Consider the following 26,891-nt stretch of genomic DNA (forward strand, 5'->3'; position numbering starts at 1 on the left):
AAGGCTTGTAAAGCTGGAGAAGGCTGCAGAGATAGGGAGGGGCGAGGGCATAGAGCGATTTGAAAAGAAAATGAGAATTTTAAAATCGAGGCATTGCTGGACAGGGAGCCAATGTAGGTCAGCGAGCACAGGGGTGATAGGTGAACGGGACTTGGTGCGAGTTAGGACACGGGCAGCAGAGTTTTGGATGAGCTCAAGTTTATGTAGAGTGGAAGATGGGAGGCTGGCCAAGAGAGCATTGGAATAGTCAAGTCTAGAGGTGACAAAGGCATGGATGAGGGTTTCAGCAGCAGATGAGCTGAGGCAGGGGCGGAGACGGGCAATGTTACGGAGGTGGAAACACCGGAAAAATGGTGCAACTCCTGGTTTCCATTTCTTTATTGTTCCTCTGCTTTCTTACTTCATCTGGTCTTCGTTGTCATGCTGCAGCTCTTTCCTCCTCTGTCCTTGGGAGGATACAGCATTGGGCAACAGTGATGATGGTTGGTCTCCAGAGTCTGACATGTGAGGAGACATTAAGAAAATTGGGAATGTTCTTTGAAAAAAGATTTTGAAGTGATCTCATAAATGATTTTTTAAAATATGGAATAAAAATAGTAATCTAGACAAATTGTTCAAGTTTACGAAGGGTTAAAATAAATTAGGGGCATAATTTTAAAATTAGAAAGTTAGAAGTAGATAGGGAATAACTATTTGAAATATAGGGGGGAATTTTTCGGGGGGTCAGCGGGCACGTTTGGTGGTGGGTCGGGTGAGAAAATGTGTTTTTTTGACAGTGGGTAGGAACCCGCTGTCAACCCACCTCCACGCTAGTCTCCCAGACGTCGGGTCTGTCATCACTGAAAAGACCCAACACCAAGTGATGGGAGAGGCAATTTAGATTGTTAAGAACTTGTTAACAGGCACTTAAAATGATTTTAAGCTCACCTTTAAATTTTAAGCGTTCGCCCATGTTGCTTGGGGATCATGTCAGGTAAGGAGGTCAGGAGTTGTGTCAGCATGTGATGAATTCTTAACTTGACAGCTGCAAATGGTCTATAAAAGCTTCCATTTCACAACTGTTCACTTTCCAAGGTCAGAAGTTGTTGCTTACTGCATTTGGAAGACAGTTTGAGCTTTGTGCAGGTTGCAAGTGTTTGGAGTAAACTCTGCATCCAGTGTCACCTCATTGGAACAACCTCTCACCATTGACAGATCGCTTCTGTCATCTCAAGTTCACCTGCCATCTATTCCATCAGCATCGGTGACCTTGAAACTATCTCACCTTGGTCCTCAGAATCCCACCACGATCAGCCCCAACACCAGCAGCACCAGGCACACCAGCAGCACCAACAACAACACCAACCTCCTCCGCAATCAACTGACGCTGCACAGGACACAAGGCATCAGCACCTGACCACATTGCTGCCTAGGAGGCCAGAGATGGCCTCACCATAGCCAGATTTACTTCACTTGACGCTGTACACCCTGGCTGCCACATGATGCGCCAGGTTGGCACCACCCCACACCAACACCATAAAGGAACCCTACAATGCCCAAGCCATTCCTTTCACACGCATTGCCATTGCAGGGGGTACCATTATGTCTCACCATTCACTGCAACTCATTAAGCCACTTCCAAAGGTGCACACGAATCTGTCCAGGAACACAAAGTGTTGAAAATAAAGATTTCATTGTTTGACAGCACATTAACAGAAACTTCACATGAACATTGGCTAAAACACCCAAGCAGCTACCCTTGTGTGTTGTTAGTTGGTATGATTGGGCTAGGATGAGTGTGAGTGTGAGGGGTGGTTAGTGAGATGGGGAACTGATAATGTAGATGGAGAGGGATGGGTGGAGGTGCATGGTAAGTTGGTGTGAGTAAGGATGTGCAGGAGTAGGGTAGGGAAGGCAGAGTGATGGGGATGTGATGAGTGGCACAGCAGGATGAGGTTGAATGTGGCTTTGAAGTAACGTTTCACGATCTACTGAGATCATTGAAAGGTTTGCGGCACTGCAGCCAGGTCATCCTGGCCACATCCCTGCTTATGTTCTCCTGTGCAATGTTCAACCAGGCTACGTTGATCTCCTGGGAAAGTCTATTCTGCCCATGTGAAGGGAAGAGAACCTCCCTGCATGCTGTGACTCCCTCCGTAAGCATATGGAGGGAGTCATGGGAGAGCCTGGGTGCAGCCATGCACCTCTGTGGAGTGCTTGCCAGTGTTTGCAGCGTCTCAATGCTGTAGAACACTGACAGCAGAACTGTCAAAATCAATTTGGACATGGTCCCTTTAAGGAAACCAGCCGCTGACGCGTCATCAAGTGACATCATCAGACCTGCTTCTTTCAATTGGCCGGCAAGCATGCTGGGCGGGGCTTAACAAGCCCAATCAATGTAAAATCATTCTACAGAGTGGGCTGGAGCCAACAGCGGGGTCACCACCAGCCACTGACCCGGGCGCCTCGGACCCGCCTCGGTAGGGGAAATCGCGACCATGGTGTCAAGGAAGGCAATTGATGCAAAATTGGTTTAAAAGTCAAGTAATTGCATACAAGTGGGTTCAAGAGACAATTAGACACATCTCTGGAAAAAGAAGAGATTAAGGAATATGGTGAGAAGAATGGAAGGTGGGATGGAAATCATGCAAAATGTTTGAAGGCTTGATGATCCAAATGTTCTCCTATTCCTCAAACTTGCTAGGGTAAATTTTCCAATCAGACATAGTCCCCCTGATTCCCTTACTCTTGCTTCCCAATGATACACAATCCTTAAACCATAAAGCTAATATGGACTAAGCGGGTGTCTTCTTTATGGGTGTCAACTTTGAATCTGCATGGATGGCCTATGGGTTATGCTTCTGTAGGCCAGGACTAGTCGTACTAGATTTCTGTTTTTGCTCTCTAAGATAGAGGGGGGACATTCAACTTAGGAACACTCATTTTACAATGAAAGTTGGGTTGCGATCTTGCATGCCCATTTGGATGACAGAATCTGCCTGTTGTTGTTATGAATCGGGGCCTATTTTAAGCGTCCAGCGTGCCCACCTGAAATTAACAGCCACTTTTTTAACCATGTTAGTTATTGTCCTGCACTAGTTTTAGAACCCAAATGCCTTTTTCAACAGCTCTGGTGTCCTATTCACCAATGCAAATTTAGTCACAGAAATCATGGGCATGAACAACCTAGAAAATGCCATTTCTAGTGATATTTAAAGGGATCATCAAATGCTCTTAGGCAAATCACGGGTTAGTTTATTTGGTCTGCTAGTGTGCTGCTTCTGTGCTTTTGGGGAATTTTGGCTGTTGGAACTGACAAAATCATTTGTGAAAGTAAATTGGCGACTCAGCAGAGGGGAATTGTCCCAGGGATTACTGGCAAACTTCTGAATGGTTTCAGTGGGTTTTGTGCTTGCACTGTGATTGTGGCTGAAAGAGTCTTTGTGGCATTGACACACTAGGCTACCTTGGACCATCCTTCCCTGGCAGTGTGGCGGGTCACTCTTCTCCCATCTGATGGGAATACGATATTCTTCCTCTTCCTTACTTCCTCCACCAAATATTCCAGAGCATTATTGGAGAATCTAGCTGTGCACCCAGCCGACATTTGCTGGCTTCCAGTAAACAAGCAGCCTGCAGTGGAGCTCCACAATGAGCGCAGCATCGCCCCTTTAAGAGGTGCAGGCCACCAAGAACTGTCATCAGGCTACCCCCCCCCCGCACCACCACCACCAACCCCCAAACCAGGCCACCCACCCCATGAACGAATTGTCCAATTACCAGCGGATTCGTGCTGACAGCTTGGCTGTCAAATTTAACTGAGGCACAAACCGGAGATCTTTCAAAAAAAAAGATTTTTACATTGGAGGAAATCAGATAATAAACATAGGAACATAGAATATAGGAGCAGGAGTAGGACATTTGGCCCCTTGAGCCTGCTCCGCCATTCAATTAGATCATCCAAATTCAGTACCCTGTGTTATGTCCGTGTATCTTAATGTTGTGTCCTTCAATAATCAGACAACAGACTACAGGGAACGATTCAAAAAGTGTTTACTGAATGAGGGCTACTCTAGAACTAACTATACAGATCAATACTCAGGGTTTATATACAGGTGTGGTCACTGCCGGTACTACAGTATGCAGGAGCTGTAAAAAGTAGTTCTCTCCCTTAAGGTATATATACATTACATACATTACAATTCCTCCCCTTTTAGATTAACAGTACCATAATACTAATTTAACAATTAACATTTTTAATATACAATGTTATATGAAAATAGTCCATTCATATATTCAGTCTCTGGGGAGGCTTCCTGATTCTTTCTGGATAACGCCTTTCTCGAGTGTCTCGCTCTTGGTGCGGAGGCGACTCTAGCACCCTGTCGTCAGTTGATTCATCAGCTTCCAATGCTATTGTTTCTGAGGTAGATGCGACCTGTACGTCGGGTTCCTCACCAGGTACATATGGCCGAGACATGGGATTGACTCATTCCTGTGACTCTAGGATCTGGTCAGCATGGCGTCTCACAATGTTCTCCCCAACATCCACTGTGTACATTAGTGGCCCCTGCCATGTGAATATCGTTCCTGGTTGCCATTTCTCTCTTCGGTAGTCGCGGGCCAAGACTGGTTGCCCTACATTGAAGCTCCTTGTCGGCTTCTCATGGATGTGCTGGAATTGCTTACTCTCAACATCTCTTCGTACATTTGGTCTGAGCAAATCCAGACGAGATCTCAACCTTCGGTTAAAGAACATCATGGCCGGGGCCTGGTTGGTGACTGCATGTGTCGCATTTCTGTAGACTAACAGGAAATTGTCCACCTTATGCTGCAGTGGAATGTCGTCATCGCACATGGCCTTTACTGCTTTTTTAAAGGTTTGTACGAACCTCTCAGCCAATCCATTTGTGGCTGGATGATATGGGGCGGATGTGTAATGCCTTACCCCATTCCTTTTCATAAATCTTCGAAACTCTTCGGACACAAACTGTGGTCCGTTATCAGAGCAAATCTGCTCTGGCAAGCCGTTCCTGGCAAAAATGGTCCGTAGGACTGCAATAGTTTTCTCCATGGTGGTGGAGGACATTTTGATCACCTCAGGCCATTTCGAGTGCGCAGCCACGGCTATTAAAAACATTGAGTCCATGAATGGACCAGCAAAATCAATATGTACCCGTTGCCATGGAGATGAGGGCCACTCCCATGGGTGTAGAGGGGCATGTGGTGGTGCATTTTGGACCTTCTGGCATCCTGAGCAGCTCTTTGTCAGGTCCTCGATTTGCTGATCGATCCCCGGCCACCACACATAAGCCCTAGCAAGGCTTTTCATTTTCACCCCTCCCAGATGACCTTCGTGAAGCTCATTGAGCACTCTCTCCCTTAACTTGGGTGGAATTACCACTCGGAATCCACACATCATGGTCCCCTGGCATACTGACAGCTGTTCTCTTCTCGATGAGAATGCTGGCAACAGTGAGTCGCCATGTGCTGGCCATCCCTTCACCGTCAAATCATATACCCGAGACAGTGTCGGGTCATTTCGGGTCTCCTTCTCTATACCAGCGTTAGTTACTGGCAAGCATTCAATTATAGTCGATAATAATTATACTCCTCCGCAGTAGGCAGTGGCAGGCGTGATAGCCCATCAGCGTTTCCATGCTGTTTCGTGCCCTTATACTCGATTTCATATTGATGCGCCCCTAGAAAAAGGGACCATCTTTGTAGCCGTTGCGCAGTCATCACCGGAACGCCCTTCTTTGGATTAAAGATGGAGACAAGTGGTTGGTGGTCAGTCAGCAAGGTGAACTTCTGCCCGTGCAGATAGTGATTGAACTTTTTCACTCCCCGCACTAGGCTGAGGGCCTCCCTGTCAATCTGGGCGTAGTTACGCTCGGCTGAGGTTAGTGACCGAGACGCAAAGGCTACTGGCCTCTCCGAGCCGTCTGGGAATTTGTGCGACAGCACCGCTCCAATGCCATAGGGCGATGCATCACACGCCAACCGAATTGGTAGTGCTGGGTTGAAATGAGCCAACACCTCTTTTGATGTGATCAATGCTTTGCTCTTCTGGAAAGCTCGTTTACATTCATCACTCCACTTCCATGGTACCCCCGTTTGCAGTAGGGTGTTCAGTGGGTGTAGTACGGTAGACAAATTCGGCAAGAACTTATGGTAGTAGTTCACCAGCCCGAGGAACGACCTCAGTTGTGACACATTTTCCAGTGCTGGAGCCTTGACTACTGCCTCAATCTTTTCAGGGGACTTATGTAACCCCTTTTTATCAATAACGTGGCCACAATACGAGATCTGCTTCTGGAAAAACTCGCATTTGTGGCGATTAGCTCGGAGCCCATATTCCTTCAATCTAGTGAGCACCTGCTCCAGGTTGGCGAGGTGATCACTGTCATTTTCGCCCGTGACCAGGATGTTGTCCAAATAACACTGGGTCCCTGGAATCCCTTGCAGGACTTGTTCCATTGCCCTTTTCCAAATAGCCGGAGCTGATGCTACCCCGAACACCAGCCGGCTGTATTGGTAGAGATCTTTATGAGTGTTGATCGTGAGGTACTGTTTCGAGGCTTCTTCTACCTCCATTTGCAGGTACGCCTGGGCCAGATCAATCTTAGTGAAGCGTTTCCCTCCAGATAGCGAGGCAAAAATATCTTCAATCCGCGGAAGCGGATATTGTACAGTGTGAAGGACTGGGTTCACTGTCACCTTAAAGTCCCCACAGATGCGAACCTTCTTTGGTTCCCCAGGTGTATTACTCAACGACCTCTTCATTACAGGAACGATGGGTGTAGCCCACTCGCTCCAGTCCACTTTGGACAGTACTCCTGAACGTTCCAAACCTTCCAGCTCTGCTTCGATGGCTGGGCGGATCGCATCAGGTACCGGTCTGGCCTTAAAAAACTTTGGACTTGCATTTTCCTCTATTTTGATCGTCGCTGTTATGCCTTTTAGTGTTCCGAGTCCCTGCTGGAACACTTCTTGTGCGTCAGTTAGCATTTTTGACAGTCGTCCAGGTGCGACGTCGTCATCCTTTTTGGCATCTACTGTCAGTGCTTGTATGGAATGCCAATCTAGCTGTATCTTCCGGATCCATTCACGTCCTAGTAGTGGTGGTCCTCCATCTGGCAATACATATAGGTCCATTTTTGGTGTTTCCTTGCCGTTATATATAACGTTCACCCTTATTTTTCCTTTGGGGTAGACTTTTTGCCCCGTGTACGTCTTCAAGACAATCTTTGTATCTCTCAAGGGTATATGTGAGAATAGCCGCTTGTAGTCCCTTCGGTTTATGACTGTTAGGGCTGATCCTGTGTCCAATTCCATTTTCACTTGGACTCCTGCTATCTTGAGCGTGACCCAGATAGTTTGGTGATCCTCCGTTTTGATCACATTATGTAGTTTCAGACAACCCAGCTCCTTGCTTCCGGAGTCTGTATCACTCTTCTGTTCGTCTGAACTACTCTCCGTCACCTTATGTACCTTCTTGTACTTCTCCTGTGGAGATTTCTTGCTGCTGGTTTTCTTTCCCAACCTGCAGACTCTTGCTATGTGTCCTACTTTTCCACACTGTCTGCACACTTTGTCCTTGAACCAGCAATCATTATGGTCGTATGTTGTTCTGCCGCAGCGATAGCACTTCACTGTTCCGTATGACATTTCATTTGTGCCATATTCTTGCGGTCTCCGTTGTATCTCTGCAGCGCCCCATGCTGCTGCTTCATGTGATACTGCAATGCTGAAAGCCTTGTCTAGCGTAAGATCCTTTTCTGATAGAAGCCGTTTCTGGGTGCCTTCACTTTGAAGCCCACACACAAACTTGTCCCTTAAAGTATCTGCTAGTTCCGTTCCAAACTGGCAGTGTTTCGATAGCTTGCGCAGTTCCGTTAAATACTCAGCATTACTTTCATCTTTAAGCTGGTTCATTTTGTGAAACTTAAATCTTTCTGCTATCAGCAGCGGTGTGGGGTTTAAGTGGTCCTGTACGATTGACACTATGTTTTCAAAATCCTTTTCTACTGGCTTCTCTGGGGTTACTAGGTTTCGTAGTAAGCCATACGTTTTTGCACCCATTGAATTCAACAATACCAGCGCTTTCTTGTCATCTGGCACTTCATTCGCCTTGCAGTATACTTCTATGCGTTCGACATATGTCGTCCAATCTTTGACTTCATTGTCGAACGCTGTGATACTGCCACTCTTCGGCATTTTTGGGTGTGGTTAGACTGGCTTAAAATGGCGTCTCCCGCGCTTTCCTTTCTTCCCCGCTGCGGCTTAAAATTTCGTCTCCCGCGCTGCTGCCAACGCCGTTCTCGGCGGTCCTCGTGGCAAATGGCGACGCCCTGTGGGTTTCACACGCTGCTCCTGCGCTGCTGCCAACGCCGCTCTCTGCGGTCCTCGTGGCAATGGCAGCGCCTCACGTTTTCCTGTGCGCCTCTCTCCCCCGTTGACGCTGCTCGGCCCTTGAACACCGGCTGCGCTCTGCTCTCTCTCGTCTCTCTCCCCTGTTGATGCCACTCGGTCCTGAACACCGGCTGCGCCCTGTGCGCTCTGCCCTCTCTATCTCCCCCGTCGATGCTGCTCGGCCTTTTTCTGTGCCGCTCAGTCGGGCTCTAGCCCGCCACTGTCCGGGAAGGGTCTGCGCAGTACCTGTTGCCAGCCCGTTTCGCTGGACCACCGTGACTGGAAAGCCAAGCCTGGCTCTCGACAGCCTCCCCTGCGATGCTCAAATCTCCACTGGATGACTGGGCGGTTGCCCGTGGTCGACGCCCATGCTCCTGGACTCGACCTTCTTCCACTGTTCTCCAGCAGCGAATCCCTGGGAGGTGATGCAGAGTTGCAGGTAGGTTCGAATCTGCCTCGTCGCCAATGTTATATCCGTGTATCTTAATGTTGTGGCCTTCAATAATCAGACAACAGACTGCAGGGAATGATTCAACAGGTGTTTACTGAATGAGGGTTACTCTAGAGCTAACTGTACAGATCACTACTCAGGGTTTATATACAGGTGTGGTCACTGCCGGTACTACAGTATACAGGAGCTGTAAAAAGTAGTTCTCTCCCTTAATAAGGTATATATACATTACATACATTACACCCTGTCCCTGCTTTCTCTCTATACCCCTTGATTCCTTTAGCCTTAAGAAATATATCTAACTCCTTCTTGAATATATTTAATGAATTGGCCTCTACTGCCTTCTGTGGTAGAAAATTCCACAGGTTCACCACACTCTGGGTGAAGAAACACCTCCTCATCTCTGTCCTAAATGGCTTACCCCTTATCCTTAGACTGTGACCCCTGGTTCTGGACTCCCCAACCATCGGGAACATCCTCCCTGCATCTAGTCTGTCTAGTCCTGTTAGAATTTTATAAGTTTCAATGAGACCCCCTCTCATTCTTCTAAACGCCAGCGAGTACAAGCCCAATCGACCCAATCTCTCCTCATACGTCATTCCTGCCATCCCAGGTATCAGCCTGGTGAATCTTCGCTGCACTCCCTCCATGGCAAGAACATCCTTCCTCAGGTAAGGCGACCAAAACTGCACACAATACTCAAGATGTGGTCTCACCAAGGCCCTGTACAACTGCAGCAAGACATCCTTGTTCCTGTACTCGAACCCTCTTGCTACAAAGACCAACATACCATTTGCCTTCTTTACCGCCTGCTGCACCTGAATGCTTACCTTCAGCGACTGGTGCACAAGGACACCCAGGTCTCGTTGCACTTCCCCTTCTCCCAATCTATTGCCATTCAGATAATAATCTACCTTCCTGTTTTTGACACCAAAGTGGATAACCTCGCATTTATCCACGTTATATTGCATCTGCCGTGCTTCTGCCCAATCACCCAACCTGTCAAAATCATACTGGAGTTTCTCGGCATCCTCCTCACAGCACACACGCCCACCCAGCTTTGTGTCATCTGCAAACTTGGAGATATTACATTTAGTTCCCTCGTCTAGATCATTAATATATATTGTGAATAACTGGGGTCCTAGGACCGATCCCTGCGGTAACCCACTAGTCACTGCCTGCCACTCGGAAAAAGACCCGTTTATTCCAACTCTTTGCTTTCTGTCTGGCAACCAGTTCTCTATCCAAGTCAATACCTTGCCCCCAACCCATGTGCCTTAACATTACATGCTAATCTCTTACACGGGACCTTATCGAAAGCCTTCTGAAAGTCCAACTACACCACATCCACTGGTTCTCCCTTATCTATTTTACCAGTTACATCCTCAAAAAATTCCAGTAGATTAGTCAAGCACGATATACCTTTTGTAAATCCATGTTGACTTTGTCTGATCCTGTCACTGTTTCCATGTGCTCTGCTATTACATCTTTTATAATGGACTCTAGCATTTTCCCCACTACCGATGTCAGGCTTACCGGTCTATAATTCACCGTTTTCTCTCTACCACCTTTTTTGAATAGTGGGGTAACATAAGCTACCCTCTAATCCATGGGCACTGCTCCAGAGTCTATCAAATTTTGGAAGATGACCAGCAATGCATCTACGATTTCTAGGGCCACTTCCTTAAGTACCCTGGGGATTTATCGGCCTTCAATCCCGACAATTTCCCTAACACCATTTCCCTACAAATACTGATTTCTTTCAGTTCCTCCCTCTCATTAAACCCTATGTTCCCCGACATCTGTGGGAGGTTATTTGTGTCCTCCTTTGTGAAGACAGAACCAAAGTATGTATTTAATTGGTCTGCCATTTCTTTGTTCCCCATTATAAATTCCCCTGATTCTGACTGCAAGGGACCTATGCTTGACTTCACCAATCTTTTTCTCTTCACATATCTATAAAAGCTTTTACAGTCAGTTTTTATGTTCCCTGCAAGCTTACTCTCATACTCTATTTTCCTTCTATTAATGAATCCCTTTGTCCTCCTTTGTTGAATCCTAAACTGCTCCCAATCCTCAGGTTTACTGCTTTTTCTGGCCAATTTATATGTCCTCTCCTTGGATCTTAAGCTATCCCTAATTTCCCTTGTTAGCCACGGTTGAGTCACGTTGTTTGTTTTATTTTTATGCCAAACTGGGATGAACAAATTCTGTAGTTCATCCATGTGACCTTTGAATGTTTGCCATTGCCTATCTACCATCAACCCTTTGAGTGACATTCCCCAATCAATCCTATCCATCTCGCGCCTCATACCATCGTAGTTTCCTTTATTTAAATTCAGGACCCTAGTCTCTGAGTCAACTACTTCACTCTCCATCTTAATGAAGAATTCTATCATATTATGATCGCTCCAACACAAGGGGCCTCGCACAACAAGATTGCTAATTAATCCTTTCTCATTACATAATATCCAGTCTAAGATCGCCTGATCTCTAGTTGGTTCCTCGACATATTGGTCCAGGAAACCATCCCATATACACTCCAGGAATTCCTCCTCCACAGTATTGTTACTAATTTGTTTAGCCCAATCTATATGTAGATTAAAGTCACCCATGATAACTGCTCTGCCCTTATTGCACGCTTCTCTAATTTCGCTTTTAATGCCATCCCCAACCTCCGCATTACTGTTTGGAAGTCTATATACCACTCCCACTAACGTTTTCTGCCCCTTGGTATTTCTCAGTTCTACCCATACAGATTCCACATCATCAGAGCTAATATCCTTCCTTACAATTGTGTTAATCCCCTCTTTAACCAGCAATGCTACTCCACCTCCTTTTCCTTTTTGCCTATCTTTCCTGAATATTGAATACCCCTGGATGTTGAGTTCCCAGCCTTGGCCACCCTGGAGCCATATTTCCGTAATCCCAATCATATCATATTCATTTACCTCTATTTGCGCAGCTAATTCATCCACCATATTATGAATGCTCCTCGCATTAAGACATAAATCAAGGAAAGAAAGCTAATTCACAAACTTTCTGTTTTGACACACAAAGGAAAGAAGGATACAAATATAAAATATGAAGTGGGAAAATATGAAGAAGGGGTACTCAACATTTCAAGTTCCTTTAGATCACAGGGATTGATTTTAGAAGATTCCACAAATACCCATGGTATACAATAGTGTGATAATACCAGTTCAAATCAGTTTACTAATGTACAACCAGCATTTCTCCTTAGTGGGATTTCAATTGACTTTAGTATACCATTAGGCAAAGATATGAAGACACTGATAGATGTACTGTAGATGTGTGGACAGTTTGTGATTCTGTAATAAATAATCCATCTGCCTAATGAGCAGGAACATCCCAAAGCGGAATTGAAGTAGTAACACTAAAACATTAAAATATATCCATGTGACTAGAAAATCACTGGGTGGCTTTATGCATGAGGTATTGCAAAAACCTTGGGGCACTGTGTTTTTGTGCATAAACAGTGATACTGGATATTCATGGCATTTATTAAACATTGTGGTATTTTCAAGAATGCTTACAGTGTGTCTGTAGGAATCAATATACTCTGTGGTTGAGTCCCGATCAATGCATGATTTACTTGGCAAGAAATGTTTCACCTGTGGCCTGGATGGTGCAGTGGGTTGGTCTCTGGGGTCAAACCCAGGTCACATTGATTGGTTTAAAATCAGTCAAACATACTTGTGTTTCAGGATGAATCCGACAGTTGCAGAGGCATTAGGAATATCTGGTGTGAAAAGTAGAAACATTTCCACATTGATGCAGTTAGAATGTGTGCTCTTATGAGATAAGAGTTAAGACTTGGCTGGAGCTGGGAGAGAGGTTTCTCAAGTCCTCACCTGCCGTCAGCAGGTCATTTAAAATCTCAAGAATGTGCATGATTTTCCAATGCACACTAGCCACAGGCAAGAACTCAAGAAAATCTATCCTCTACATTACATCTGCCAGAAGGGAAAAAATGTTGCATTCATCAGCACTAACGTGTCTCCTCAAAAAAACGCGAAAAAAGTTCAGAAATGATGCCTTGATCATGATTTTTATAGATCATGACCAAGGTGTACGCAATGTTTGCACAATAGTCTGTTTAGTCACTCATTCAGTGAGCCCTATACCTAAAACCCAATCTTCCTTTTTCCCCATGTAAAAATTTATATTGGCCCAGATTTTGCGGTCCGCGGTGAATTAACTTACACTTGCCCACAGACTTTCTGTGGGGTTTTACACTGGAACTTGCGGTGATTAGAGAGCCGAAACAGCACGGCGCCCTCTACAGGGGATCTGTGATCTGTGTGAACAGGGAAAGTAACGGTGTGTCTCCTCAACAAATCAGATTGAAGAATCCTTACTGAGACACGCAGGGGGGAGTTTTAACCCCCAAAAACAAGCAGGCTGGGGTCGAGTGGAATGTTAAAATGTTAAAAATCTGAATCTCAACCCCAACCTGCCTCCAGCCCATCCACTTTCGGTTTCAACGGAGGCGGGAGAGAGGCGGGCAACCAATCTGCTCGCAGGAGACGGGGTGGCAATTTAAATATTATATTGAGGCTGGGAGCCTCACATTTAACCACCATTTTAAATTTAACCTTGGCTGGCCGGGTAACCCGGGCCTCGGGAAACCCAGCAGCTACTGGGGGGTGAGGACTCCTGGATCCAGGAGGTAAGCGCCTTTCCACTTACCTGCTGGATCCAGAATACCTGATTCACCAAACCCCCGTGATTGGACACCCCCCTCGACCCTTCCGATCTCCTCCATGAGGCCTCCAATCTCACCCCCAGATCCTTCTGATTTCCCCCCTGCTCCGGCCTCTGATCTCCCTTGTGGTCTCCGGACTCCGATCATGCTGGCCTCCGAACTCATTGGTGTTGCCTGGCTCAGAACACCTGAACTTCCTCGCCCCGCAACCCCCCCGATCTGCCCCTACTCACGATTCCAATCTTCCTCCCCCCTCCCCAATATCCCCTGGCTCGCAACTCCCAATCTTCCTTCCCCCTGCTCTGGTCTCCACGATCTCCACCGGCTCATGACTCCTGATCTTCCTTCCCTCCCACCCCCCGCTTCCCTGATGTTACCAGCTCACGACTCCCGATCTTCCTTCACCCTACCCTCCTGGCCTCCCCGATGCCTCCCTCCTCCTCTCCACTCCCCAGCTGCCACCTGGTGCCGAAGGCCTACCCACCCAACAACCAACTAGCCTCTGAATCTGGCTGGCTGTGGCTAGGAAATGGAGAGAAAAAATGTTAATCAGGTCCTACCATTAAAATCGGCAGGACCTGAGGGAAACCTATTCTTCCAAGGTTCCTGACCTCAATCCAGCCCACCACTGCTCCCTTCCTGCCTCTGAGTTAATATCCAGCCCACAGAATCTAAACCAGGAAGTGTAAGTTAGAATATTTAATTCAATGTAAAGTCATGTACAGAAAGCGAAATAGGGAGGGAAAGAAAGTTATGATTTAGAGTGAGAGATAAGAGGCAGAAAGAAAAAGTAAAAAAAAGTTTTTATTTCAAAGTGTAAATTTTTTTAAATCTCCAACAATAATTAAAATCTGAAGGAATGAGACTCCACACATGTAAAAGTAAGTTCTAAGTGCCAGAGAGGTTATTGGTAGAAATTATGACTGATGAAACCATTAAAATTCACTTACACTTGAATGGACAAGGCCTAACTTTTTCTGGCGCATTTAGTGTGTAGCTGTCTCGTAAGTACAGCAATTTCACGCCCTTACATGGATTTGAATGCCAGGTCTCTCGGCGAGGTACCAGTGCAGTGAAGCTTATGGAGGAGCAGGGCAACTCGGACAACAACTTCCTGATTTCCACGTTTAACTGCGCATATGTGGACGGTGGAAGCTGCTGTCCAATTTACTCCATAATAACCGTGAGCGCTGATAGCCTCACCATTATTCTTAATGCAAAATCCAGGCCATTGTTTTGTCATTCTGAGAAGACATTGGAGTAAGAAATTTCAAATTGCTTTCCATAGCTTTCTATTGATTATGCCTATTTTTCAACATTAGAAATGAATAGACATTCATTTTGCAGACATTCACGTGATAATAAATATGTGCTCCTTTCACAAATTGTAAAGAAGAGTTAATGCTAAAAGTTGAGTGACAACTTTCCACATCCAGGGTACTGAAAGCTGAATATATAGGGGTAAAAATTGGTTCGCGCCACCGCGCTCATATTGATGCGCATGAATTCAGTCCTCTTGCATCATCAGGACATGAGCAGTGTGCTGGGGACACCAGTCGCGCCCCAAGAGGCAGTGCACCGGTCCTGATGAGAGTGAAGATCACCTGTCAGGGACGCCTGCACTGGGCCCATAGTAAGTACGAGAGAGTGGGGGGAGGGGAGGAGATCGAGGGGTGGGCGAGCGATGACCTGCTCCTCCTGGCTTTACATATAGGTAAGTTTTTAAAAAATTAACTTTGATCAGATGCGACCAAACTAATCAAAGCGGTCTGAAACGAGCGTTAGGCCTTAGCATTTGCTTAGGCAATGGGCCTAACCCTCGTTTCAGGCAGGTGCCCAGGACGATTAAGGTGCACTCTAATCAATATGGCGAACAACTAAAATTGGTATGTTTTGGACCCATTTCGCACCAATGAAACGGACGAAGGGAGGTTCATGTTTGCCTCTATAGATTGTGATTGTGCTTAGATAAGCACAGGTATCTATGGATCATGAGTTCTGTCTCACAAGAATGTAATTTGATACATTGGAATTTGATGCTTGGATTAGGATCTTGCAAAGGTGAGTTATCAGCGTATTCAGATTTGACTGAAACAATACTGTGATTTTAGTAAATTGAAGTGTTGTCTTTAATACCTAGAAACTGATCAGTAGAGATGTTGGACCTGCATTCAAAGATAGTGCAGTGATATAGCTAGTAGTAATAGACAACTACCAACCATTTAAATTTGAGCTTCATTTTTTTAATGCTATTTCAAACTGTATTTGGATATTTTGATTTTTTAAGCAATTATTGAACAAAGTATTTTAATTTCTATCTTCCCTCAAGTGCTGATGTTATGGTTGTGAACTGCTGAAAGCAAATAAAGTTATGTTTGACTAAACCTTTGGGGAAAAATCAAAAGATAGACCCCAAACGGCTCATTTTCTGAATGGCAGGCAGTAACAAGTGGGGTACCACAGGGATCTGTCCTGGGCCCCCAGCTGTTCACAATTTACATTAATGACCTGGATCAGGGAGTCGGATGCAGCATTTCCAAATTTGCAGACGACACTAAACTAGGAGGTGGGGTGGGCTCAGAGGAAGAGACCAGGAAGCTCCAGAGCGATTTGGACAGACTGGGCGATTGGGCGGATAAATGGCAGATGCACTATAATGTGGACAAGTGCGAAGTTATCCACCTTGGGTGCAGGAACGGGAGGGCAAATTATTATTTAAATGGCAATAGATTGGGAGAGGGGGAAGTACAGAGAGACCTGGGTGTTCTTGTACACCAGTCACTGAAGGCGAGCATGCAGGTGCAACAGGCGGTCAAGAAGGCAAACGGTATGCTGGCCTTCATAGCAAAAGGGTTAGAATACAGGAACAGGGATACCTTGCTGCAGCTGTACAGGGCACTGGTGAGACCACACCTCGAGTACTGTGTACAGTTTTGGTCGCCTCATCTGAGGAAGGATGTTCTTGCCATGGAGGGGGTGCAGCGGCGATTCACCAGGCTGATACCAGGAATGGCGGGAATGACCTATGAGGAGAGACTATGTAGTTTAGGGATGTACACACTGGAGTTTAGAAGATTGAGAGGGGACCTCATAGAAGTGTATAAAATTCTGACAGGTCTAGACAGACTGGATGCAGAAGGAATGTTTCCCTTGGCGGGTGAGAACAGAACTAGAGGACATAATTTAAGGATAAGGGCTAAACCATTTAGGACAGAGATGAGGGGGAATTTCTTCACTCAGAGAGTGGTGAACCTGTGGAACTCATTGCCACAGAGGGCAGTGTACGCCAGCTCATTAAATATATTTAAGAGGGAATTAGATATATTTCTACGGGCAAAAGGGGTTAAGGGTTACGGAGAGAAGGCGGGGACGGGATACTGAATTAAAGGATCAGCCATGATCTCATTAAATGGCGGAGCAGGCACGAAGGGCCGAATGGCCTACTCCTGCTCCTATCTTCTATGTATCTATGTAAGTACTGTTTGGGGTAAGCAAGTCATTCAATCAACATCACTAAAAAAACAGATTATCTGGTCATTATCACACTACTGTTTGTGGGAGCTTGCTGTACGCAAATTGACTGCCACATTTCTTACATTACAACAGTGACTGCACTTCATTGGCTGTAAAGAGCTTTGGGATGTATTTATCTCAACAATTGTGTACAGTTACCCATAATCTTGCGTCACTTCACAACTAATCGTATGCACAGATAAGGCTTGGGACTCCAAGCACGGAAGCTGAGATTGCTGCGCAATTTGTTTCTACCTTTGATGATTGTGATATTTATAACGCAGCATGAGACCTCCAAAGAGATTTCCTATGAAGAATATGAATTCAAAAAAAGGGGAAAATGTTAATAACATCTGTGCCCACAGCATTCTAAACCTATTGAAGCTGGCAAGCTCAGCGGGAATCTCCAGCCTCCCTACATTCATACAAAATATGAACTTTACTTTGCATATTCATTGCAATGAGAATGTGTCCAGCTAATTTTGTTTTGCTTTGGGAAGTGCATCTGCCTTTCTTTGACGTACCTACCCTAATAGTACTGAAAGGGCCTTCTGCTTCAATTAAAGATGCAACATTCATTTAATTTTATTTTCTCCCCTCTTTATTCCCCATGTCTCATACTATCCTCAATCTGAAGAATGTCTGAGTGACCAGCTCCTACACCTCCATCAATGCCATTCTGAAACCGTCCATGTGTCGGTGAAGGAGAGTGGGTGAAAGTGACTATTCCACCCACCCTTGTGTGGAAATGCACGGCGTCTGTTCACTGCTGGACACAGCGATATACCTCATCATGTGTCAGATGTAGTCCCTAATCTACAGCCTACCAGTCCGATGTGCTGTCCCAGCATCCCCTGCCTGATCGTAAGAATCTTAATGATCAGGATAGCTAGATAATGATATGGTAATGCTATGAAGAGATTCAAACTCAGTGCCATCTAAAATCTCGTTTTGGGTAATACAAGAAATATGGTTAAACAGCAATAATAGTCTCAAAGAGCATGTAATGGATTGGCATCATTAGATTAGAAGAGGAAAATTAAATTAATGGGGACAGAGGGAGCAATCAGCATTGCATTCAACATCTTTAAAATGTAAAAGAAAATGGAAAGAACTGACAGTAATAAGAAGACTAAAGTAGCTTTGCATCATCATTCTTTGACAGCCTAAAATTTTCTTTTGTAAGAGTATTGCAGCTTGTTGATTACATCAGTAAATTAACAATAGTAGACACGTTAAACGATGCTGCTTTGCTCCAATATGAAGTCGGTAGTTAGCATATAACCTGCAATTAAGTTGTCTGTTGAAACTGTAAAAAGAAAGACTTGCATTTATATGGCGCCTTTCACGACCTCAGAACATCCCAAAGTACTTTACAACCAATGAAGTACTCTGAAGTGTAGTCACTGTGTATCTGAAATGTTCCATCTGTGCCACAGCTGTGAAGATGGTGAGGAAGAAGAGGGCAAAACTGCTCTGAGGTGAACAGTGTTAAAGGTCAATCAAGGATACACATGAGCAAGTGAAGGTTTTCATAAAATCGTAGTGAGTGATGTCTAGAATACAAGTACTGTACAGAGGGATGTGAGCTCTGCATCACAAGTGGGGATATTTCTGGAGACCACCACAGCCAGATGTGTTTTATATTATTAATATTACACTGTAGGAGTCTACGTACTCCTAGCAAAAAATACTGAACTCGGAGAGGTTCAACAGAAAAGATTTAATTGTTGAGACTGCATGTTGAACACAAAATGGCATCAGAGACTACACCAAGTCCGACTGCCTTTCATCAGTCCACAGCTTCGACTGCTCCTCCCCCGCTCTGGGCTTAACTATGTTGCAGATCGAGTTTCTTAAAGGTGTGATCCTTCTTAAAGGCATGACGCCTGATTTATAGTCTACGGACCGAAAAGCGGATCGTGTCCTTTCTGTGATCGGTACGCCACACAGCTCCCCCCAGAATCCGCTAGTAGGGAGTGTACGAACTGGCATGGCGGCTTGATGGCACGGCCGGAACGGCTCTTGGCGGTTGGTGTCGGGAGCGGGGCGGTCGGACGTGTCGGGCTCTTAGGTGGTCTGCCCCGCGGTGGGGGTTGGCCCACTTGAACGGGTTCGTCGGGCTCTAGGTGCGCCAGCTTGAGCCGGTCGACCGACACCTTGTCAGTTCTGCCGCCCACTTCGAGGAGGAAGAACTTGTTCCCCGTCTGGAGTACCTTGTAGGGTCCGTCGTATGGGGGCCGTAGAGGTCCTCGGTGGGCGTCATGGTGCACGAAAACAAATTTGGCCATGTGCAGGCTAGGTGGTACGCGGGTTGCTGGTTCGCCGTGCCGGCCGGTGGGTACCGGAGCGAACTGTTGTGCTCGGTTGGCGAAAGCGCGGCGTTGCTGGTCAGCCGACCAGGGGGTCGTGGCGGTGGGCAGGAACTCTCCGAGTACGCGCAGCGGCTGGCCGTACACGAGTTCCGCCGCCGAGGCTTGCAGGTCTTCCTTGACCGCGGAGCGTAGGCCAAGTAGCACCCACGGAAGGCGGTCGATCCAAGCCTCGTCCTCGAGGCTGGCGCGGAGGGACGCCTTCATGGACCTGTGGAATCGCTCGCACAGTCCGTTGGCTTGGGGGTGGTAAGCCGTGGTGCGGTGAACGGCCACCCCGAGGTTTCAGGCGATGGCGGCCCACAGATCAGAGGTGAACTGCGGGCCTCTATCCGATGTCATGTCGGAGGGGACGCCGAACCGAGCGACCCAGGTACCGATGAACGCCCTCGCGATGTTGGCGGTGGTGGTGGACGTCAGTGGAATGGCCTCAGGCCAGCGGGTGGTACGGTCCACGATTGTCAGCAGGTGCGTGTGACCTTGTGATGGCGGCAGGGGGCCGACGAGGTCGATGTGGACATGGTCAAACCTTCTTTCTGGCACGGTGAACTCCTCGAGTGGGGCTTTGATGTGCTGGTGGATTTTGGCACGCTGGCAAGCTATGCAGGATCTGGACCAGATGCGCACATCTTTGCGCAGGCCGCGCCAGACAACTCGGTTGGCCACCAGTCTAATGGACGCGCGGGTGCCGGGGTGTGAGAGGCCGTGGACGATGTCGAACACCCGTTTTCGCCAGGACGCCGGGACTACGGGGCGGGGTAGCGCCAAGGAGGTGTCGCATTTGACTGTGACGGCAGACGGGCCGCAGGCGACGTCGGTCAGTCGCAGCCCTGGGAGGGTTGTGGGCGCGGAGAGCAGATCGGGGTCGGTGCGTTGCTCCACTGCCAGTTGAGCATAGTCCACTGCCAGGTGGGCGCCGTGGATGGCGGGGCGGGATAGGCAGTTGGCCACCATGTTGTCTCGACCGGAGACGTGCCGGATGTCCGTGGTGAATTCGGACACCGCGGCGAGCTGGCGTTGTTGCCTGGCTGACCATGGGTCCGCAGATTTCGCCATCGCGAATGTCAGGGGTTTGTGGTTGACAAACGCGGTGAAGGGGCGGCCCTCCAGAAGAAATCTAAAATGGCGGACTGCCAGGTACAGTGCGAGGAGCTCGCAGTCAAAGGCGCTGTATTTGGCCTCCGGGGGGCGCAGTTGGCGGCTGAAAAAGGCCAGCGGTTGCCAGGCCCTGTCAACCCACTGTTCGTACATGGCGCCGACCGCGTGGTCGGAGGCATCCGTGGTGAGGGCCACCCTGGCGTTGGGCTGTGGGTGAGCGAGCATGGTGGCGTCGGCGAGCGCCTTTTTGGTCGAGTCGAAAGTGGTCAACATGTCCGCCGACCACTCGATCGCCATTCTGTCTTTCTTACCCCGGAGGGCTTCGTATAGGGGCCGCATGAGGGAGGCCGCTCTGGGAATGAAGCGGTTGTAAAAGTTGATCATCCCCAAGAACTCCTGGAGGCCTTTGATGGTGGTAGGCCGGGGGAACTGCTGGGCGGCTTGCACCTTGGCGGGCAGGGGAATGGCTCCGTCCTGCGTGATGTGGTGGCCGAGGAATTCGATCCTGCTGAGGCCGAATTGGCACTTGGCTGGGCTGATGATGAGCCCGTGCTCACTGAGCCGCTGGAACAGGGTGCGGAGGTGCTCGATGTGTTCCTGCTTGGAGGAACTAGCTACCAGGATGTCATCCAGGTAGACAAAGAGGAAATTCAGGTCCCGGAGGACCGAGTCCATGAGCCGCTGGAAGGCCTGGGCCGCGTTTTTGAGGCCGAAGGGCATTTGGAGGAACTCGAATAGCCCAAAAGGGGTGATTATGGCCGTCTTGGGAACGTCCGTGGGGTGGACTGGCACCTGATGGTAACCGCGCACCAGGTCAACTTTGGAGAAGACTGAGCGGCCGGCCAGTCTAGCCGAGAAGTCTTGAATGTGCGGTATGGGGTACCGATCCAGCGTGGTGGCGTCGTTTAGGCGCCGGTAGTCCCCGCAGGGGCGCCATCCCCCGTCGGGTTTGGTGACGATGTGGAGTGGGGAGGCCCAGGGGCTGTTGGAGCGGCGGATGATGCCGAGCTGTTCCATTGTGGCGAACTTGGCCCGCGCGATCTCCAGCTTGGCCGGGTCCAGCCTGCGGGCGTGGGCATACACCGGTGGGCCTGTGGTGGGGATGAAGTGTTCTACCCCGTGCTTAGCAACTTTCGCGGAGAAGGTCGGGTTGGTGAGGGCTGGGAACTCAGCCAGGAGTGTTGAGTAGTCGTCTGTTGAGCGGGCGCGGCACTGCCACGCCATTTCGGCAGGTTGGGGGGGGCCATGGCGCCCGGGATAGGTGACATGGTGTTCATGTCCACGAGGTGGCGCCAAGGCATGTCGACCAACAGGCCGTGGGCGCACAGGAAATCCGCACCGAGGAGTGGGGAGAGCACCTTGGCGGCGATAAACTCCCAGTGGAAGCGGCGGCCTGCGAGGTCGATGGTGACGGTACGGGTGCCGTACGTCCGGATGTCGGTGCCGTTGGCGGCAGCCAGCGCAGGGCTGCGGCCGCCTTGCTGGATCTCGAGGGCGGACGCGGGGATGATGCTGCGCTGCGCGCCTGTGTCGCATAGGAAACGGCGTCCGGAGGCGCTGTCCGTAACGTACAGCAGCGCGCCTGCTTGCCCCACGGCCATCGTGTAGGCCGGTGTGGGGGTGGTTGGAAACGTGCAGGGATGGCTGCAGCGGCGTGCCCGTGCGCCGAACCGGGTATGGAAGTAGCAGTCGCCCTGGGTCGGAGGGCTTGGGGGACGTGGGGGTCTGGGGGGCCTCGTGGCCGAGCTGTGTGGCCGCACGATAGAGGGTGGAGCGCGCGCCGACGCGCGGAGGCCAGGTCGGGGGTGACGGTGTGGTTGGAGCCGGTGGACAGGAGCTTATCGGCTTCGTCGGCCAGGGCCTCGAGGTCCGTGAGGCTGGACGCCACGATCGCTGGGCGGATGCTGGGAGGTAGTTGGCAGATAAAGAGCATGCGGAAGAGGGAGCCGGGCGGTTTCTCGTCGGTCAGAGCAAGCATGTGTGAGAGCAAGTCTGACGGCGTGGAGTCACCGAGGCCCGGGAGGTCGAGGAGGTGGCAGTTGCGCAAAAATTGGGAGGCTGTGAATTTTTTAAGGAGCGCGGCCTTGAGATGTGCATACTTGCCTTCCTCCGAAGGGTTTTGTAGTGTTGTCCAGACTTTTGTGATTGTGGAGCTGCCCAGGGAGGCGAGGAGGTAGTCGTACATCATTGCGTCGGCGGTGATGCCGCGGAGTCGGAATTGCGATTCGGCTTGAAGGAACCAGGCGGTGGCTAGTTTCTCCCAGAACTCCGGCAGCTTCACAGAAACTGCGTTTGTGTCAGCCATGGTTACGCTTAGGAGTCATCCTGAGCGTCGGGGTCACCAATGTAGGAGTCTACATACTCCTAGCAAAAAATACTGAACTCGGAGAGGTTCAACAGAAAAGGTTTAATTGTTGAGACTGCATGTTGAACACAAAATGGCGTCAGAGACTACACCAAGTCCGACTGCCTTTCATCAGTCCACAGCTTCGACTGCTCCTCCCCCGCTCTGGGCTTAACTATGTTGCAGATCGAGTTTTTTAAAGGTGTGATCCTTCTTAAAGGCATGACGCCTGATTTATAGTCTACGGACCGAAAAGCCAATTGTGTCCGTTCTGTGATCGGTACGCCACAACACGTACTTTCTAACCAAAATAAAATTGTAAAAAGAATGCATATGGTTCTCTGTGAAATATTACTACAGACTGCATTCTTTAATATTAATTATCACACTGGTCATAAAGCAGCCTTCATCAGAATACCTGTGTGGTATAAACTCTTGTTGAGTCCCGAGTGCCTCTGTGCATGTTCCTATTTTAAAGTGTGCTTGCACTTATTGAAATTGTTTTCAATTCAGATAAGCATTCAGTCCACCATCTTTGAAGTAAGGCTGATAAGGACTTGTTGCTGCAATGTCCAAGTACATTTATGAGTTGAGATAAAGATGCATGCTGTACCTTCAGGGCATGGCTCCCTGCAAAGATGGCAGAAACAGTGTAGTGCGGTGATGGAACATCTCAGGGTTCCAGTTACTGTACCTTGCAGAGATGGGACATGCATTGTTGCTGTTAGAGGTGTGGTGCCGAACAGAGGTCAGACATTTCCCCTCTGTCACTCCCGCATACCCCAGTGGCCAATTACAAAGTTGACGGGCACTCGGTAACAGCCTGGTTACCTAACCTTTTTGGCCATGAGTGGTGCAAGCTAAAAAGAGGACAAAGAAGAAAATATAATAAATAGTGAATAGTTTGAATAATCCTGCCCCAAACATGTTTCTTAATAGCACAGCTGAAATTGGGCTAGAAATTCAGCTCCTGATTTTACAGTGCTACAGGCACCATTTTCTGGTGTGTGCCGCGCAGGATGCCACCTTGGTGAGGGCAGGCGTTAGGAGCGTGCGCCGAAAGTATATTGAGTGGGCAGATCGTGTCGTCAGTCAGCATGCAAAGCTGATTTGACGCCAGCGCTGCCATTTTCATCCTCAACGCTGGAGCTAATGTCCTGTGTTCAGCAGCAGCAAGGACCCCCACCAGCGATATTTAAAGGAATCAGCAACCACTCTCAGGTTAGTTGCTGATTGATTTCTACTGGCTCTGTGTAAGTTTGTGGAAGTGTTTGGAGCTTTCTGGAATTGTTTAAAGTTAGTGAAATTACAGGAAGCGGTGCTGCAAGTGGAGAAGGCCTTGCTTCTGACTACAAGGGTTCTGGTCAGACCACTTGCTCCCAGTCATGGGTGCTCTAGTTGTCATCGCCCTTGGCCTGTAGCATGACAGGGAGATGGAGCAGAGGCAGCGAAGAAGAGGACAAGCTGCTTGCAGAGGGAGGAGGAGGAGGGGAAGCAGGGCTCTCAGCAGGAAGCCTTACCCATCTAGGGCCTTCCGAGAGCAATTCATTTACCTCAGCCTGAGCCAGGAACCGTGTGTGAGGCATCTGCACTTTATGAAGAGGGTGCTCACAGAACACTGCCATGTCTTGCAACCAGACCTGCAGCCTCACACCAGGCCAAGGACAGTGCTCCCAGTGGCTGTGAAGATGACTGTGGCCCTGAACTTCCTTGCGTTGGGATCATTCCAGGCTGGAGCAGGCAACATTTGTAACATCTCCCAGTTCAGCATCCACTGCTGCATAAGAGAGGCGACAGACGCTTTTTATGCCAGGAGAGGAAAGTCCATTGTCTTCTCTCGACCAGCGATAAGCAGGCGGAGCGTGCATGTGCCTTTGCCAGGATAGTGGACTTCCCCATGGTGCAGGGCGCCATCGACTGCATGCACATGGCTTTCTGGGAACCACATCTAAATGCGGAGATGTACCGCAACCGCAAAGGTTACCACTCGTTGAATGTGCCATTGGTGTGCAACCATGCTCAGCACATCATGATGGTAAATGCCCAGTACCTGTCATGATGCTTGTATTCTGCCCCAGTCTGCTGTTCCCTCAGTCTTTGAGCCACCACAACAAATCAGAGTGTGGCTACTGAGTGACAAGGGCTATCTGCTGACCACCTGGGTCATGGCTCCACTGTGGAACCCTCACACACATGGGCAGCATGCATATAACAAAAGCCATGCTGCCACACAGAATCTGATAGAGCAGACCATTGGCGTCCTTAAACAATGCTTCCGCTGCCTGGACCACTCTGGAGAAGACCTGCAGTACTCACCAGAGTGCGTCTCAAGATTTGTGGTGGTCAGCTGCATGCTCCACAACCTCGCTATCATGAGGGCACAGCCCTTGCCACCAGGCATACGGCGACCAGCTGAGGAGGAGGAGGAGGAGGAGGAGGAGGAAGAAGTGAAAGAGGAGGAGGCGGAAGGGAGCAGGTAACCCAGACAGCCCCTTTCTGCCCAGTCTATCCATGAATGACTCATCTGATTGTGGGACCAGTGAACACAACCCCAATTCCATGTTCAACAATATTCGCACCCCTTACATTCTCTCTGTTACTGACCATCACAGTGTCCTCTTGGCCACAATGCTGAAATAAAAGCCACCGCAAAAAAAAATTCCAATCCAACTTTATACCTCAATCCATCCAATATTACATAACAAAGTCAACTATTCACCCTTGTGCATTCCCTCAGTGCCTGTATTCCATGTGCCTTTGCCTGTCCTAGTGCTCCTACGAAGTGCTACCCCAGTGGCTGCAGCATGGCTGGTGGAAGGCTGATGACTTTCAGTGGGGAAGACTGCAGATGGCCTTGCAGGACAACTTCGAGCTGCTCTGGGCCTGGAAGGCATGGCTGCAGACTGCACCACCTCAAATGGGTGACAACAGTCTGGGCTGGCTGGCTGACAGCTAACAATAAGGGCAATAGCGGTGTGGCAGTGGTGGGAGTATGAATGCTGTCATCCTGGGAGAGAACAGCAGGTTCATGCTCTACTGAGCCACTGCCACTCCCCCGGGGTGGCGCCTCAGCATTCCTGTTGTAATCTGTTGGAGGACAGATTACTGGACTGCTGTGACACCCTGTAAGCTCCTTTCCACACTGGTAAACTGTAGTGTCCGTGTGTAGATAAAGACACTGAAGACAGGAGTTGGTTCATAGGTATGTACTAAGCAAGTCTGGGGGGGGGTTTCTAAAGGATATACACAATACACAGGCTTATATAGCCCAAGTGGCAATTACCGGCATTACGCACACCTGGGGCTCTTAAAGGCACATACACCACAATTCCTCCCCTTCTAGCTAACTAGTACATCATATTTTAAGTAATTATTAATTACATGTTATATGCAAAATAATATACATGGCTGTATTAATTAATTATAAGTTAGTCTCTCAGGAGGCTTCCTGACTCGGTCCGGATAACGCCTCGGGGGTGTAGTAGTTTCTGGTGGTGTAGTAGGTTCTTCTGGCAAGGCTGATTCGACTTGAAGGCCAGTGTCGGGTTCATCGGGCTCCAGTATCACCGGATCGGAGGTAGATATGGGTATCTCTACTTCATCGTTAGATGTATAGAGTGGTGGTGTAGGTTGTCCCTTTTCGGATGACTTGATGATTTGGTCAGCATGGCGCCTTATTATGCTGTCCCTGATGTCCACGGTATACATCAGTGGTCCTAATCGTGTGCAGATAGTTCCAGGCTGCCATTTCTCGGTACGGTAGTCCCGGGCCAAAACCGGTTGGCCTATCTATAAGGCCCTAGTTGGCCTTTCATTCATGCCCTGAAACTGCCGGTTCTCCACGTCCCTTCGGATGTTGGGCTTGACTAAATCCAGCCGGCATCTTAGGTTTCTATTGTAGAACATCATGGCGGGAGTTTGGTTAGTAACCATATGCGTTGCATTCCTATATGCAAATAAGAAGTTATCCACCTTGTGCTGAAGTTTTAT

The sequence above is a fragment of the Somniosus microcephalus genome, chromosome 9, assembly GCF_052327205.1.
Source record: "Somniosus microcephalus isolate GS21.2 chromosome 9, FLI_Smic_1.0, whole genome shotgun sequence".
NCBI lineage: Eukaryota > Metazoa > Chordata > Chondrichthyes > Squaliformes > Somniosidae > Somniosus > Somniosus microcephalus.